Here is a 17,496-nt window from a genome sequence, read left to right as displayed (position 1 = left end):
ACGCCTGGGGGTTAACGTCCAGCACGGGCCTTGGCCTCTCCCTCTCCCGACTCTGCTTCCCAACCCCTTGCGAGGCCCAACTGTTTCTACACCCTTGACCTTAAGGCCCTGCAAACTTCCCGCCCTACACACAAGGGGAAGGGGGGTCCTATAAGGGCTGGGATGAATGATAACCTCTCATAGCCTTGGAAGGGAAGACAAACTGGGCTTTAGGGAGAGGCTGGGCGGGGGCGGGGGGGCTCTCCCAACTGCCACACCCACCCTCCTGCACACTGGCTCTGGCAATGTCATGCCATAGGGCAGTGCAGTAATCAAGTTGGGAGCAGTTTGGGGTCAAGATGCCTCAAAGAGCAGAAACTTAACAAACCAAACACTCCCAACAAAGCCACATCTTCCCTCCCCAAGAGAAGTGAAATTGGGGGAGTTTGGGGCCTTAGGCCTGCACCCAGTGTAGTGGTTGGGTTGGGGGACACAGTGACACTCCCATAGATTGTATCTACAGGCCCCCTTGGGCCAAGGGGCGGCTCAGGGCAGAGACTTGGGGTGCCAGCTTGGGATGGCCCAGGGCAGCAAGGGCTCTCAGGAAAGGGAAGGGGGTGTGCCGTGGGAGGCCAATGTGGGCCCCGGTGTGCGCCTTCTGTTGACTTTAGATGGTGACATTTTCTATAAAGGAGCAGCCTCACACCATTCACTCCCAAGAGCCTCAAGGAAGGGGGAGCTCACCCACATAACAGTGGGGGCATGTAGAGAGGCAACCTACATCCAATTGGTAGGGGGGGAAGCTCCCTCATCCTTAAGCCTCCAAGCAAGAACTGTGGGCTCCCCAGTCTGCGGGGAGCCCGTGGATGGTGCAGGCTCCTGGGCCTGGCTTCTCTGCTCCTGGGGTGCAGAATCCTCTTCAAAGCTGAACTTGTTCAACAGGATCCTCCTGCCCCACCCCCCGCTCGGCACCCAGTCACCCCCAACCCAGGCCCAGGAGCTCAGGCTTTGGCTCCAGCTCACTGCCCCTCCCTGTTCAGCTGTCATCCTCCCACCATCTCTGACTGGAACACAAGATTGGAGGGGGGGTGGGCGGCAGGCACCTGGAGCCTGGCGGGAAGGGGGGGCACGCATCTCAGATGAGATGCTCCGAAATAGAGCTGCACGATGAGAGAGGAGGAGGAGCCAGGCCCAGGAGCAAAGAAGCCGGGCCCAAGAACCAGAGGCCAGAGACTTGGCTCCTTCCCACAAGGAGCCCACAAAAGGCACAGAACCCAGGGGAGGGAGAGAGAGAGAGAGAAGCGGGAAGGCAGGGGGCCTGAGCTGCTGCTGCTACCAGCCCTCACCAACCACCAGCCCGGCAATGTCCCCTCCCCAGTGACAAAGGCCATCACTGCCAAGGCAGGGGCCCTGTCCCCATCCCATAAGGGAATCTTCCTGATGTCCTCAGTAAGGAGGAGATGAGGAGCTGGGTTTGTGTGAATCACATACATTTGCATACATTTTACATTTTTATCTACAAAGGCCTGAACAAGCTATTTTCAGCATTTCTCAAAGTAAAATGCTGCAGCAGTTGCTAGTGTTGCCAGTCTTTTTTTCCCCTGCACTCTGCATAATACTGCTCTGGACGTCCCTCCTGGCCACACCACACAGGGTGGAGGAAGAATGGGGTCTTGCAGGCTGGAAGACACCCCCGATAACGTCCACACTGAAGGCCTGACTCCTTGGTTTACAGGGTCATCTTCTGTGGGTACCCCTGTTAGCGCAGTTTTCTCCCCACTTTCTGGATGAGAAAACAGAGCTATAGTTCAAAGGGGTCTGGGACTGGACCCTGGCAGTGTGCTCCTGCCTTAACACACCGCTGCCTCCACCATCCGCTGACTGGCAAACACAGAGGGTCAAACGTCCCTGGAAATCTCTGCTGATCCACAGGGACCACCCCCTAGGATGCCCTTTGCTCTTCAGCTGCCTATCAGACATGCGTGTCTCAGGAGGGGCAGTTACTTAAAGATTTTCTGATCCTTTGATTGGATGGTCTCTGGTAAGTGTGATCTGGCTCCTGACCTTGGCAGAGGAGACCAGTGTGTGGATCTGTGGGAGCACCACAGTGATCTGGGAGTTGGGATGGCAGCTTCCACCGGCCAGGGAGCAAGGCCTGGAAACCCTACAGCTGACCTTGGGAAGGGAGCAGTTAAAGAGCTCTTCTCTGGACTGTTTGGCCAAAGGTGATGCTACCACAGAATGTTGCTAACCCCTGCCACCAGTCCTGTCACAGCAGTGGGAGACGTCCTTCAGAAAAACCTCACAGATAACTGTCCTGGACCATGCACCCCAAGACACTGAGTCAGCATCCTGACCTGGCATTGTCCAGTACACGTGGGCAACACTCCCCACCTTCCCCGGCGCTCCCAGGCTGTCTGCAGCTCCCTACCTGCCTGCTCCCATCTTGCACTGGGTTCACAGGTTGGCTCCCCCACCAGGAACATTGGATTGATGGGCAAGGTTGAGTAAAAAGGTGCTGTATATCCCAGCCTGAAGGCAAAAGAGCTGCCCTTAACTCCCAGGGGTGTTTGCATGGAAAACAACCAACTCTTGGCTTCTACCGACTACTTGGCCAGGAAGGGAAGAAAGCATCTGTACTTAGAACCCAAACTGGGTATTTCCACATTCCTTGCTGGCCCTAAGCACTACATCTCAGAGCAGGAAGACCCCACGGGGTCCCTGCTTCTAGAATCACTCAGAGGTCATTGCTGGTGAAAAGGACAGGTCCTCAAAATACAGCCAGTGCTGGACACACAGGTGGAGACGGAGGGGATCCTCCAGACTCCAAAGAAAGTCAAAGCAGACTGTGATGAAAACAAACAAAACCAAGAGCCGCCCTTCCTACCAACCCACTCCTGGCAGGTCCACTCTGTAAGAGCTGGGACTGGACCATCCTCAATGGGATACCCCGTGCTCAGCCCAGCGGAAGGATCAGGCTCAGGGTGGAGCCCAAAGAAACCACATTGTGCCCCTGATGGGACCAGCTTTCTGCCAGCAAACCAACAGATTGGCATTCACTAGTGCATGTTGAGTAAGTAAGATTAATGACTGCTCATAGTTATGGAATGTTAAGTGCCAGGCACCACTGGATGTGTTTTACATAGAAAAGCCAAGGTAATCCTCACAATAAGCCACAGAGACAGGCACTACTATTATCTCCATTTCACAGAAGAAAACAACGGAAGGGCCAAAAGGACTAAGCTAGGGGCCAGCTGGCTGTTGGCGATGTCTGAATCCAGAGTGTGTGTATTGGGGCTCGAGGGAGTGAACGAATGCAAGAACCAAAAGGAAGTTACACTCAGAGAGAATAAAAGCGGAGCCACCCAAGGAATGTGCTCAACTGTCATTCTAGAGTCCCTGAGGGCCACCAGTGAGTAAGCACAAAGAGAACGGGTTTCCAGAGAAAAACTGCATCCACCACAAGAAGACAGATGAACCCCCGAAAACAAGCTTTGCTGAGGGTGAGTCCCCACCAAAGCCCACTGCTTCCGTGCCGCAGGCCAGGCTCCAGCCCTGCCAGCTGTGGTCTGTAGCCCTGCAAGGTAGGTGTCCAGGGAGATGACCTCCAGGCCTCCCACCAACACCAGAAGACCACACATGGGCTTCCCAGCAGACCCTGAGGGACAGTGTCTTTTACTCGTAGCTTCACTTCCTGTCCTTGGTAGTGTAAGGCAGCATTGATCATTCTAGATGTTCCCTCTTTCCTCAGGCCCGCCCTGAGATCCCAAATAGAGAAGCAGGGTCTGCCCTCTGCCCTGTTCTCACCTGCCTCTTCCCAGTTTTCCCAGTGGACAATAAGATCCACACCGCAGATCTACAGCCCTCGCCAGCTGTTCACATCTCTACAGAAGTTCTGTGTCCACCTGAGCCATGCAGAAGACCTGCCTAAAGGCGGAACGTAGACCCAGTCCCCAAGAACTGCATTCACACTCACATACGTACATCTTGCCTCCCTCAGCACCGTTCCCGGGCCCCACTTCCTTCACACACTCTCCCAAGGGCTGTGTCAAAGTCCCAGGCCCTTAACCAGGGGCCACAGTGAGTCCAGGCCTGGGCAGGGCAGCTGGCTTGGAGCTGACACAGAGCAAGCTGCCCCTTTCAGGAGATCTCTGGCTAAGCTCAGGGAACTCAAAGAGCCCATACCTGCTGTTATTCAAGGTTGCACTGACCCAGAGGTCCACACGAGAATTTTCCTAAAGAGTCAAGGGAGAGTCTTCAGTCCCCTTTATCCTTTACTTACCACTGAGTCCCCATCAGCCTTTAGGGAAAAAAGCCAGCAGAAAAGACGAAAGTATCCTTCAAGCCCCCAAAACCCAGAAACTGAGTTCAGAGACTCCAATCACGTCCTATCCAAAGAAACCAGGAGCTCCACGGTCCCGGAGCTGACTCGGGGTGCTGCTCGCTCTGCCAGAGTTCTGCAGGCGCATCCCAGCCCCAAGCTGCACTGCCAGGAGCTCTGACGCCACCCACTCGCCAGGCTGGCCCTGTCCCAGTCAGGCCCACGAGTGGCTGCAGGAGGCTGCAGGCAGGCAGACAAGGAGACTGGCTCCAAGGCACAGCAGCTCGATACTCAGCCAGGCAAGGACGTCGGAGCCTCTGGGCCTAGCTAGTGGCGCTATCATCAGAGGGCTCCAGGTAAAATAGGTCGGTGTGACCCTGTGTCTTTAAGGACCAGGTCTTTTTAAGGCAAGTTCCCACTGCAGTCGACTCTGGCCACCACCGGCCCTGCGGCAGAGAGCAGAGCCTCCCGAGCGCCATCTGGTGGTCCAACAGAGCAGCACCTCGACTGCCAGAGGCCTTCCTGCCAAACCTTAGCTTCCCCACCACGTTCTGCACAGGGCTGCAGGTTACCAAGGGTGAGCAAGGAAGCTAGTGGCAGCAGAAAGACCTCCCATCTGGGGTCGGGAACATCCAAGAGTGATGTGGCTGTCATCCAGAGGAGGGATAGGAGTAGTGCCCAGCCAGAAAGTACTGTTAACATGTGTGGGAGGGAGCATTTTAAGAAGTCACAGAAACCGGGGAGTGGTGAAAGGCACTGCTGGCATTCAGCATGCAGAAGGTAAAGACTGCAACAGACAGAACTGTTCCAAAGAATATCTGCCCTTAATACCAACAGTGTTGAGAATATTTCCCTATAAGGCGGGGATGAAGGATGATCCCCGGCAGTCTCATAACCCCTGTCAGGCTGACTTGGTATCCCCACTAGGTAAAAGGAGCCTTTGTCAACTTAGGGCTTGAGAGAGCAAGTGGTCTGGCCCAGGCCTCCTTTAAAGGGGATGGTGGTACATTCTGGCTGTCCCTCCCCGGAAGCCAGCACACACGGCGCACATTGCATCATCAAGACTCTTGTGAGGGAGAACACGTCGGCTGTTAGTCTAAGTTAAATCCTTAGGAGCTGGAAGAGAATTCCTGGAAAGAAGCTGTAGATCAGCCACATCCATCTTCCCAGGACCCCTGCCTTCCTTCCCGGGGGATGGCTTCACTCAAGCCTTGATGCTATTCCCGGGACCTGCCTAAGGCACTTTTGGGTTCTGAACATGAAACCATTTCCTCTTCCAAAAGCCCTTTGTACTTTGTCCCAGGTCTCATGAAACACAGTCTGGTCCAGGAGCCGACATGAGAAACAAGCGCACATGACCCACGTCCTAAGGCAGGGAGCCTGGGAAAGAACAAGATGCGGCCGTGGTGGTCAGTGTGTGCTGCACGGTGGTCAGCCTGCAGCTGGGTCTACTGGTTTGAGCAGTTTCAGGCTCATGAGGCTGACGTCAAAGATCAGTCGGAGGAAGAAAGTTCCCCAGGATCCCATGATCATTACAAGGCACACTCTGAGCCAGGATCCCAGAATAGGATTTGACTTCACTAACTGCTCAATGAAAACCTCCCCGACACACAAGGCCTCCCTTGCCGCAGCACCGACATGCAACGCTGCACTTGTGCATTTGGCCCAATCAAATTCCAACACAAAAGTGGAACAGAAACCCAGAAATGGTTCAGCCCGAGAAGGGAACTGCAGAAGCCAATTCCCAGCGCCCTTCTCCTGGGCCTGTTCCACATGTGCAGAGAAATCTCTTTGCAGAGCAGGGAAGCAAATGGCAGCTCTTTCCTGAGAAAGCGGCCTGTGGGGGTGTGCCTATCTTGTCCCCTCCTGCCATCCGGTACAGGGGGTGGGTGGTGGCAAGAGTGTGGCAGAGAAGCTGCAGGGCACCAGTAGAGCTACACCCGTCTGCCCTCACTGACTCCCAGGGCTGGTTCTGGTGCTCTTCTCAGCACACCTACTCCAATCAGACAGTCTTACTTTCAATTTCGTGATGGAGAAACTGTCTGGAATCTCCTGCCCCACCCAAGGCCTAGCCTAGAGGGTCTGCACGCAGCCTACCAGACGCGCAGCGGCTGTGAATTAACCCATGCTGGAGCTGCTAGCACTAAGCCATGATGACCACTGAGCAGACCTCAGGGCCCTCCAGGGGTAGCAACGGACTCACCTGCTTTGTCAGCTCTGTTTGCCACGGTGGGTGGGGAAGGTTCTTTTTCATTTTCTCTTCACCTAAAGAATTACCCAGGAGGGAAAAAACTAACTCTGTTTGCAGGGAAGACTGTCTTAGGTGTGTGATGGTCCAAAGAAGCACCAGTGCTACCAGGTAATCCAAAAACTTGGTCCTTTACTCTGCCCATAGTTTCTCACCTGCTACCTGGCAGGATTTAAGTATCCTATCTCTCCTGAAGTGGGAAAGGTGAGAGGAGCTGGTGGGTGATGGGAACAAACACCTGAACCGTATGGGCGGGACAGGGCTGCTCTAAGGGCTTAGTGGGCATTGAGTCACGAAGATCACAGTAACCCTCCGAGGCCCCGGCATCCATATTAAAGGTGGGTATTTGACATCGCAGCTTAAGATGCTCATAAACCCTATCGGAGTGGCTGAGTCCAAGTCCCGGCTCTCGCTGCTAATGAGCACCCTGGGAAGCGGCAGTGATCTTACAGGATTCCTGCCACCTTTGTGGGAGACCCACAATGAGTTTCAAGCTTCCTGCTTTGGCATGCCCCTCCCCAGCTGTTGAGAGCATTTAAGGAAGTGAACCAGTATTTTGGGGACTGAACTGGCAGATGGCGAATCTCAGCCATTTGTTTCTCTTTCCGCATTTCAAACAGAAAAGAAAGCCTCCAGGTTTGGTCCCTCCACACCCTGCACCTCTAACAGGAAGGAAAGCAGTACACAGAGCACAGCCTGAACCCAGACCCTAGCTCTATCCCTAATCTGCTCTGTGCCTTGGCTGCCTCAGCTCCACAGGGAAGGAGCCAGTCACCCTGCGACTGATTCAGGGATGCCCTGGAAGCAGCTGACAAGGGAGGCAAGGGCCTTTCTCTGTCCTAACCCTCCATTCCCACATTCCAGGAAGTATAGAGCAAGTTCTCATCTGCTCAAACCCTGAGTAAGACCGAGATCCTTGGGGATGCTGCTGTGGTGTGAATGGTAAAGCTGCCACCAACAGTGTGGGCATCCCATCTGGGTGCTAGTTCAAGACCCAGCTGCTCTACTTTCCATAGCAGCAGATGATGGCCCCTCCCCCTATGCAGGAGACCCAGAAGAAGCTAGCTCCTGGCTTCAGCCTGGCCCAGTCCTAGCTATTGCTGCCATTTGGGGAGTGAACAAATGGATGGAAGATATCCCTCTCCTTTTCTCTGTCTGTAACTGTTTTTCAAATAAATTTAAAAGAAAAAAAAAATGGAATCCTAGGCTTGTGATGGAGGATTTGCGACACACCCAGAATCATGCAGAGATGAGGCAGTGCTCAAAGGGTCCCGAGAGCGGTCAACAGGGCGTCACAGCAGGGTCAGCACTTGGAGCTGTCAAAGGAAATGACATTTGAACCAGAGCATGGAAGGACACCTAACACTCTATTGGTTAAAAAAAAAAACAAGGGCCTGGCAGCATGGCCTAGCGGCTAAAGTCCTCCCATATGGGCGCCGGTTCTAATCCCGGCAGCTCCACTTCCCATCCAGCTCCCTGCTTGTGGCCTGGGAAAGCAGTCGAGGACGGTCCAAGGCTTTGGGATCCTGCACCCACATGGGAGACCTGGAGGAGGTTCCTGGTTCCCGGCACAGCACCGGCCATTGCGCTCACTTGGGGAGTGAATCATCGAATGGAAGATCTTCCTCTCTGTATATCTGACTTTGTAATAAAAATAAATAAATCTTGAAAAACAAAAACAACAGCAGAGGGTGTGGAGGCAGGAGATGCCTGAGTAACTACACAGGAGCAGAAATCAGCTGTGGAGGGGAACAATAAAAAATGATGGAGTGGGGGAAATGAAGACCACACTAACAGGACCTGTGGCCTAGGCAGGACCTCGGGGGAGCCCCATGGAATTCACAGCTTCTCCTAGAAGCACAGAAGCCCCCATGCCCCATCCCTGCACTCAAGGGTTGAGAATCCCCATTCCATCCCTGAGTTTGCAGAGAGCCTTCCATCCCCATGCCCCAGACTGCAGCAGCATTGATGGCACTGTGATGAGCCCATGACCTTGGCTTTCAATGGAAGGCACCCCTTATCCCCACTGTACGAGGAGGCTCACGGTCACACTTCCCACAAGGGGTGGAGCCAAGTGCACACCCAGTCCTGCTGGCTCCAGAGTCACTGGGCCTGCTGCCAGTCACAAAGCTTTTGAGTTTGCCGTGAGCTGCTGAGTTCCCAGCAGGTTAGGCAGTGCTGGCACCTAATACTAACGGGAACCCATCAGCAGAGGTCTTAAAACTACTCTTTAGGGACACAACAGGGTCCCTAAAGATGGAGCTTCGAGCTCTTTCTCGTCCACCAAAGTATGGAGAGCTCTGTATCTTTCGATTCCTCCTGGGGCATGAGGACTGTGTCTGGAGGGTCCTTGGTGATAACAGTGTCTAGCCATGCTCCAGGGGTTAACTCAGTTCTGGGACATCAGTCCCCAGGGGTCAGCGTTGTGGCATAGGAAGTAAAACTGACATCTCATATGGACACTGGTTCAAATCCTGGTCACTCCACTTCCCATCCAGCTCCCTGCTAATGGCCTGGGAAAGCAGCAGAAGCTGGCCCAAGTGCTTGGGTTCTTCCCACACATGGGAGACCCAAATGAAGCTCTTTGCTTGCAGTTTCAGCCTTGCCCAGCCATGGCCATCGGCGCCATCTTGAGATGAACCAGAAGACAAAAGATCTCACTCCTTCTCTCGCTGCTCTTTCTCTCCCTCCTTCCCCCTCTTAATACTTACTTTCAAATAAATAAATCTTTAAAAAGGAGCACTTTAAAGAAGTGCTGACCTCTCTGGGAAATGTAGGTGAAAACCAGGAAATCTGTTTCATTATTTTTTCCCCTTTAATTCAAAGGCAAAGAGACAGAAACTTTTCATATTTTTTTAATTATTTTTTTAATAATCTTACTTAGTTGATGAGGGAACAAAGTGTCAAGGGCTACAGGGTGAAAGTGGGTAATACCATTGTTTCCACATCAATATCATTTTACCCTGTATCTGGGGTCAGGGAAAAAAACAAAGGGAAAAGCCCCACCCAACCTCCCACCCATCCCAGATCCCCAACGGGAGGCGCGCTCTGAGGGTCCTGCTCATACAGTTTTGATAGTTCATCAGTTCTGGATTGCTGCCAATCTCTCAGTTCCAATCGCAATGAATCCTATTCAGAATCCACTGGCTGTCAGTCTCTTCATGGTTGGGGTTCTAAGATCAGCAGTTCAGTTGGAGGGATCTCCAAAGAAACTTCATCTGAGATGATCCCAGGCCTGATTCTTGTGCGAGTTTGCTAGTACAGAGTCCGACACCATCTGTCACACCAATCAGCTTATTCTCATGCTGGTCGTTGGGATTGCTGGGTTCATTCTGTTTCCAGCCCTGTCTTCCTCATGTACCAACGGGTGTTGTAGTCCAGTTCGATCCTGCCCACTTCATACTCGGTCCTCACGCAAACCGGTTGGAGCTGCAGCCTGGTTGGGGTGACTCCCCATAACCCCCACAAGTTCTGCCCCCTACCCTGGTTCCCATGCTTGCCAGTACTCTCTACTCAGTGCTCTGCACGGGGCTGGAGGCCCTAGGAAAAGAGAGCCCCTACCTCCCATAGTAAAGTGTGAGAGATTCATTTGGGAGGGGGGTGGCGCTGCGATGGAACAGGTAATGCCTGCAATGTTGGCATTCCATATGGGTGCCAGTTTGTGTCCCAGCTGCTCCACTGGTGACCCAGCACCCCTCTAGCGGCCTGGGAAAAGCAGCAAAAGAGGGTCCAAGTGCTTAGGCCCCTGCCACCCACATGGGAGACCCAGAAGATCCAGCTCCTAACTTCAGCCTGGCCTAACCCTGATCATTGTGGCTACCTAAGAAGTGACCCAGCAATGGAAGGTCTGTCTCTCCCTCTCTGCAACTCCAACTCTCAATATAAATAAATAGTAGAGATTCACTTCCCCCAGGAAGGCCCTACACTTCTAAGCTTTGCCACAGGAACCAGGAGTGCAGGCTGTTCCCAGCAGCAGCCCCTCCCCACACCCACACCTCCCACCGGCCCAAGCAACAGCGTTGAGACCTATATGCTGAACACTTTAAGGAAAATCACCCTACTTCAGAGCTAGCAGGGATCAGGTATTCCCTGACTTCCTGCTTCGGGGGTGGTGAGGAGCACAGTCCAAGACTCTGACCGCAGGAACCTCATCTTCAGGCTCAACGATTCCATAGCTCTGCCACCTGTCCAGCCCCTCCAGGGTCAACCCTAAAGTTTAGCCAGACTGGCTGGAGACAGGAAGACCTCCTGCCCACTCGGAAGTCTCAGGCTCCAGTGATCTCATTAGATCTCAGCCTGGTTTCCCCACCCTGCTCATAACCCAGAGTTCTCCAGACAGTTCATTGCCCAATCTCTTACGTGCCCTACTGAGTGACTTCCCAGGTTCCTATTTCTGACTGATTGTGCAAACTTCTTTCCTCCAGGAAGCCACATGCTCATCACATGAGCACAGCCACAGGCCCCCAGCGGGGATGGGGGAGGGTAGGACAAGTCTCCTTCTCTGGTTCGCAGAGCTCTTGGGCAGCACTCTCCACTCCCTGCAACCAGGATCCCCACTGGCCCTGGGGAGAAGGCCAGTACGCAGGGCAGCTCACTTGGCGTCTCCTCTCCCAGTCTCCTCTGCCCCCACAGGACTCAGACAACACACCACTCCCAACTGTCAGATCAGCCAGGCTGCAGATCACAAAGACGGGAACGTGAGCTGTGAGCGCACCTGCCTGGCCAGAGCCTGCTTGTGTGGGAGGACTTCTTTGAATGACCTTCAGGAGGCATGAGGCAAAGGAGCCACTTTTGCAAGGATCAGATTTGCCTCCCAGCACCCAAGAAGCCTTCTTGTCCCTCCCACACACGGGGAACCAAACATACAAGCAGGCCACACTTCCTTCTGGGCCTACAAGGACCCCTGACTTCCTGCAGAGACCACTGGCCCAGCACAAGTACACACTACACACAGCCACAAACCCCCAAGGCAGAGTGGCAGCTGACTTCTAGCCTGGCTTTCCAAACTAAAAAGGAAGGCAACCCAGGCATCAATCACCCCTGCAGACAAGGTGCTCAGTCCCAGGCACTCTCTGCTACACCGAGGGAGGCAGGGTAGATGTGAAAGTAAGACGGGTGGGCAGGGGAGGGTGTCAGGGGGCTGCAGGCTCAAAAGCCACTCTGCCATTGGTCACCCCTGTCATTTGCTCTGTACACACCCACCAGAAGGCCGCAAGGACTGTGGGGGAGGCTACAGGTTGTTGGTTTTGCTTTCTGACTTGAAGGTCACTCAGTTATTTATTTATTTTGTCTTGTAAAAGCCATAGAGCCACAATAGAAATTTTAGGTAATAAAAGAGTAAAAAGTGACTCTAAAGTATACAGATTCGCATTTCTATATTAGTCAGGTTTTCTTTACAGCGACTTGATAGGAAGACAAGCTGCTCACGAAGGAGGCTTGAGCATTTAGAGGTTCAAGACTGGGTAGCCCCATTGCTGTGGCATCTAGTGAGCGTGTGGGATGGTGGAAGGCATGTAGAAGAAGGGGTCACAGAGAGTAGTCAGGCTCAACCGAGGCCCACATGTCCAGCCCTCTTGCAAGCATTGACTCCAGGGCGCACCCATCATCACCCCAGGACCACCCACCCGGACCACCTTCTTAACATCATCCTTCCATAACCTGGAGTATGTAGGTGAGGCTGTGAGTTCCGGAGACACACTAAACTTGAGCCTGAGACCTGGTATTCATAACATGACCTCCTGGATGAGTTCAGGAGCCAAACCCTGTGGCAACCTTAGTAGCCAGGGGCTACCATCTTGGGGCAATTCATAACAGGATGTGTGTGTGTGTGTGTGCGTGCGTGCGCGCACAGTTATAAATCAGCTACTCTCCAGAGTGTAGTCAGGAGTTTCTCGGCCCAATCTTCGACCTCATTTTCTAATTCCTGTCCTGTTACAAGGAGAGGAATCAGGGCAAGTGCCACCTAGAAAAGTCACCAATGCATCACTCAAGTCTGTGTGTGACATGTGTGGTGTGAGATGCCTCTGGTTACTGGGGGAGGAGGGGCCATCGCCTCGGTGGCCAGCACTCTGCAGGGACACGGGAGACAAAGTCTCATGGCAGAGTCCTCAATAGGAAGCAGAGAGAGCTGCTCCTGCCAGGCTCCCCAGCTCTGCCTTCCTCTGGGCAGGGCAGAAAGCCAGGCTAGAACTCAGCAGCCACTCTGCCTTGGGGGTTTGTGGCTATGTGTAGTGTGTACTTGTGCTGGGCCAGTGGTCTCTGCAGGAAGTCAGGGGTCCTTGTAGGCCCAGCAGGAAGCCAAGGCTGCCCACCTGCTTCAGCAGGGGCTCTTAGCAACGGGAGCCTCTCAGCTGTGCGAGCTGCAGAGGAGCAGGAGCAGAATGAAGAGGAGGAAGAGGGCATAGAAAGAATCCTAAGGAAAACGTTAGGTGTGGATTTCTTGCCCATGCCCTCAAGTCCTGGCAGGAGCAGAGGGGGTCGCGAGTGGGTGTGTGAGAGAGGGAAATACAGTGCTCTCCACTGCCTCTCACTCAGGTGTACACACAGGAAACGACAATCATCTAGCACACCCAGACAATGCTCGTTGGTGGTCAGAAGGAAGGTGGAGGGCGGTGGGGACCTGCAGAGCCACCCTGAGGCTCAGCTCATTCAGGGCCCACTCCCCAGCAAGCTCTGGAAGAGGGGAGGAGAGAGAGAGATGGGTTTCTACTTCCAGCAAACCCACTCTTGACCTCCCGCTTCCCAACATCTGATGCTAGAAGCTGCCCTACTGCTAAGAGGGATTCGCATCTAAGGTGGGGGGTCCTAGCCTGCACAGCAGGTGAAATAGGGTAGCATCCGGGACAGTCCTCCTGGTGCTCAGGGCATAACGTCCCCAGAAGTCACCTTGTCTACCAAGGATGGCTGCCGATAAAGCAGAAACTGAGAGCATCAGGGCTGGCATCCTGCGAGACCCAGCTAGTCAAAAAAGTTCATCTCTCCCTAGTCATGAGCTGCGAAGCCTGAGGGCCAAGGTGGAGACAGACAGCTTCTTGTATAAAGGCCCAGGAGGCAGCACAGCAGCGTTCCCCTGCCACATTCTCCACCCCGCTAGCTCACATTCCACGCCAGGTGCTGCGGGGTGGGGGTGAGAGGCACCTGCTAATTTCCCTGGGCATGCTGCAGGACTCTGACCTCCTGCCTGCAATAACCTCACACACAGATGTGCACAGCTGCAGTAGCTTCCTGGGGCCAGCATCTGAGCTGCTGCTGCTGCTGCTTCTGCTGCTGCTGCTGTTGCTGTGAATGCCAAATGTCATAGTTTAGGTGAGGATGTGGGTTCCGGAGACTGCGTAACCCCGAGTTTCAGACCTGGTGTTTGCTCCTCTCTGAGCTTCAGTTTCTCGCAGTGTGAAACGAGGATCACGACTGCAGCTGGCCCCACAGACAGACCTGACAGAACCCCGAAAGGTTTGGAGATTCAGACTGGTAGCATCACCAGTGCTGGCTCCGTGCTGTACTGGCTGTTGATGTACTGCTGGAGCTTTGTGTGAGTGGTACACACATGTGTATACACACACACACACACACACACACACACACAAACACACTATGTCTTTCTCCAAAGAGCAAAATCAAGGCAAACAGTTAAACAGACTACCTTCCCCCTGCCTTAAAAGGGGCAGCAAGTCTAAAGAGAAGACGTATACACATCGTGCTGAGGTCACCCTTCGACTTCTGTGGGTGTCTCAATGCCAATGCAGCTAGCTTCTTAGTTTTCTCTCCTCCCCCTCCCCCCCAACACACACATTTCTTTCAGAGAGAGAGGAGAGAAAGAAGAGATTGAAAGTGCTCCCATCTGGGCCTGGCGCCAATAAAAATAAATAAAATCTTAAATAAGAAAGAAAGAAAGTGCTCCCATCTCATCTGCATATTCATTCCCTGAAGGTCTGCAAAGGCTGAGTTTGGACTAGACTGGAGCTTGAAGTAAAGGACTTATTCCATGCAAGGCGGGAAGTTAGTTACTAGGCTACCTTGCTGGACCCTTTTCAGTTTCTTTTTCAAAGTTCTATCTCTTGTAAATGTACTCCCCTTCATAATTAGCCATTCAAATGGTGGCTACAATAAAAAATAAATAAATAAAGACCCCTTCAGAGAAGCATAGCCTGCTCACCTTAAATTTAGAGATGTTTGAGAGAGCAGGGGGTGCCAGCAGCAGGAGGTTAAGCTGCTGCTTGAGATGCCTGCAACCCCTATTGCTGAATCCCTGGGATCAAGTCCAACCTCTGTGATGCAGGTTCCTGCTAATACGCTAATATGCACCCTGGTGGGGGTTATTGTGGGTTGCTCTGACTAAGCTTCAGCTCCCACTGGTTCGCGTTGGGGCCGAGCGTGCAGTGAGCAGGATCAGGCTGGACTGCAACACCCATTAGCTTGTGTAGAAGACAGGGCTGGAGACAACTGACCCATTAATTGCGACTAACAGTGTGCTTGTAGGCTGATTTGGGTGACGAACTGTACCAGAAACTGTATTGGCATGCACAGACAAGAATCAGATGTGGTATCACCTCAGATGAAGTTTCTTTGGAAATCCCCCCAAACAAATCGCTAGACTTAGAACTTCAACCATGGAGGAAATGACAGGTTCCATGGTCTGACCATGGAATGCATGTGTCAGAGCTGGGCCTCCTCAGTGGCTTAAACAGAGCAGTGGAGAGCATATCCAGATGCACACTGAGGATGTGGCAGTACACTGGAGCCTGCAGAGGAAACCTGGTACCATAACATGGAGGACACAGGCCCGGCGCCGTGGCCTAGCGGCTAAAGTCCTCACCTTGAATGCGCCACCAGGATCCCATAAGCTCACCGGTTCTAATCCCAGCTGCTCCACTTCCCATCTAGCTCCCTGCTTGTGGCCTGGGAAAGCAGTCAAGGACGGTCCAAGGCTTTGGGATCCTGTACCCACATGGGAGACCCAGAAGAGGTTCCTGGTTCCCGGCACCGGATCGGCGCGCACCGGCCGTTGCGATCACTTGGGGAGTGAATCATCGGACAGAGGATCTTCCTCTCTGTCTCTCCTCCTCTCTGTATATCTGACTTTGTAATAAAAAATAAATAAATCTAAAAAAAAAAAAAATGGAGGACACAACAAATCAATCAACTACCCCAGCCAAGAGTTGGCAGTGAATACCTGGGCAAAAGGAGACTGTAAGGTGGACAATGTCAACCAGTAGATTCTGTAAAGATCTTGTTGTGATTGGAGTGGCAAGATCAGCACCAATACAGAACTGTTGAACTATCAAAACTATTAGAGCAGGACCCTCAGAGCATGCCAAACATCGGGGATCCTGGGATGGTTGGGAGGGTGGGTGGGGCTTCTCCCGTTATCTCTCCCCTCCCCGCAGATACAGGAAAAAAGATGGTCTCACCCACTTTCCTCCAGCCCTTGACCTTTCACACCCTAATCAAATATGTAAACATTATCAAAAATAGAATTTATGCAATAAAAAAAGTGTTGCCGCCTGGCCAGCCCAGTGATATAACAGGCTAATCCTCCACCTGCATCCCATATGAACATCAGCTGGGAGTCCCAGTTGCTCCACTTCACACCCAGCTCCCTGATTATGACCTGGGAAAGCAGTGGAGGATGGTCCAAGTCCTTAGGTCCCTGCACTCACACAAGAAACCCAGGAAAAAACTGATTCTTACTCGATGCCTCAATTAGCTAATCCTCCCCTTGTAAGTGTCAGAATTCTATATGGTTTCCAGTTTGTGCCCCATCTGCTCCACTTCCCATCCAGTGGAAGGAACCTGCAAGAAACTCCTGGCTCCTGGCTTTAGATTTGCTCAGCTCCAGCCATTGGGACCATCTGGAGAGCAAACCAGCGGCTAGATGATCTCTCTCCTCTATGTCTCTTCTCTTTGTAAATCTGCCTTTCAAATAAAAAAAATAACAAATCTTTATTAAAAAGAACATAAGAAAAGATACTCTATCTTTTTTTTTTTGAAAGATTTATTTATTTTATTACAAAGTCAGATATATAGAGAGGAGGAGAGACAGAGAGGAAGATCTGCCGTCCGATGATTCACTCCCCAAGTGAGCCGCAACGGCGCGCGCCGATCTGATGCTGGGAACCAGGAACCTCTTCTGGGTCTCCCACGCGGGTGCAGGGTCCCAAATCTTTGGGCCGTCCTCAACTGCTTTCCCAGGCCACAAGCAGGGAGCTGGATGGGAAGTGGAGCTGCCGGGATTGGAACCGGCGCCCATATGAGATCCCGGGGCTTTCAAGGCGAGGACTTGAGCCGCTAGGCCACAGCGCCGGGCCCAAGATACTCTATCTTACAGGTCACTAAGGCATAAGTACATTACAAGGTCATTTCTTGTCCTTTAGGGAAAAATACTACGTTGATCAATGATGGACTCTTCCCAACGAGTAGGACTGGAATATAAACTGGATCAGTTGTGTTGGAGAACAAGTGGATGATCTCTATTATTATTCAAAATGCACGTACTTCTTAGCTTTGCGATTCCATGCCCAGATATCCTCTACAGTCACACTTCTGAATGTACATGATCTCAGCACAACACAGTTTGAAGAAGAGACTGAGACAGCCTTTCAGAGATCAGCTTTGTCTTTCACCTTTGCCTTTGCTTTCAAAAATGGAGTGTCAAAAACACGCGATCTCTCTGCTCACCCGCCTAAGTCTGTTCTACTCTTCAATTGTTAATATATGGCTTGTTAAACACTGTTTTGATTGCCCTAGAATACACAAAGTTCTGTAAAATCTTGCTTGAATACTATAAACTGCTAAGTTAAAAAAAAAAAAAAAGAGGGGGCCCGGCGGCGTGGCCTAGCAGCTAAAGTCCTTGAACGCCCTGGGATCCCATATGGGCACCGGTTCTAATCCCAGCTGCTCCACTTCCCATCCAGCTCCCTGCTTGTGGCCTGGGAAAGCAGTCGAGGATGGC

The 17,496-nt window shown here is 52.5% G+C and overlaps 1 protein-coding gene across 2 annotated transcripts in view; it reads right to left on the bottom strand.

Annotated features, from left to right (window-relative positions):
* ABR (ABR activator of RhoGEF and GTPase) overlaps window positions 1-17,496 on the bottom strand; it is a 176,369-nt gene that overhangs the window by 129,482 nt on the left and 29,391 nt on the right. The window lies entirely within an intron of this gene.

Source organism: Ochotona princeps, chromosome 17 (genome assembly GCF_030435755.1).
Source record: "Ochotona princeps isolate mOchPri1 chromosome 17, mOchPri1.hap1, whole genome shotgun sequence".
Taxonomy (NCBI): Eukaryota; Metazoa; Chordata; class Mammalia; order Lagomorpha; family Ochotonidae; genus Ochotona; species Ochotona princeps.
The sequence above is the reverse complement of the archived record's forward strand: the minus strand, read 5'-3'. Positions and strand labels throughout refer to the sequence as shown.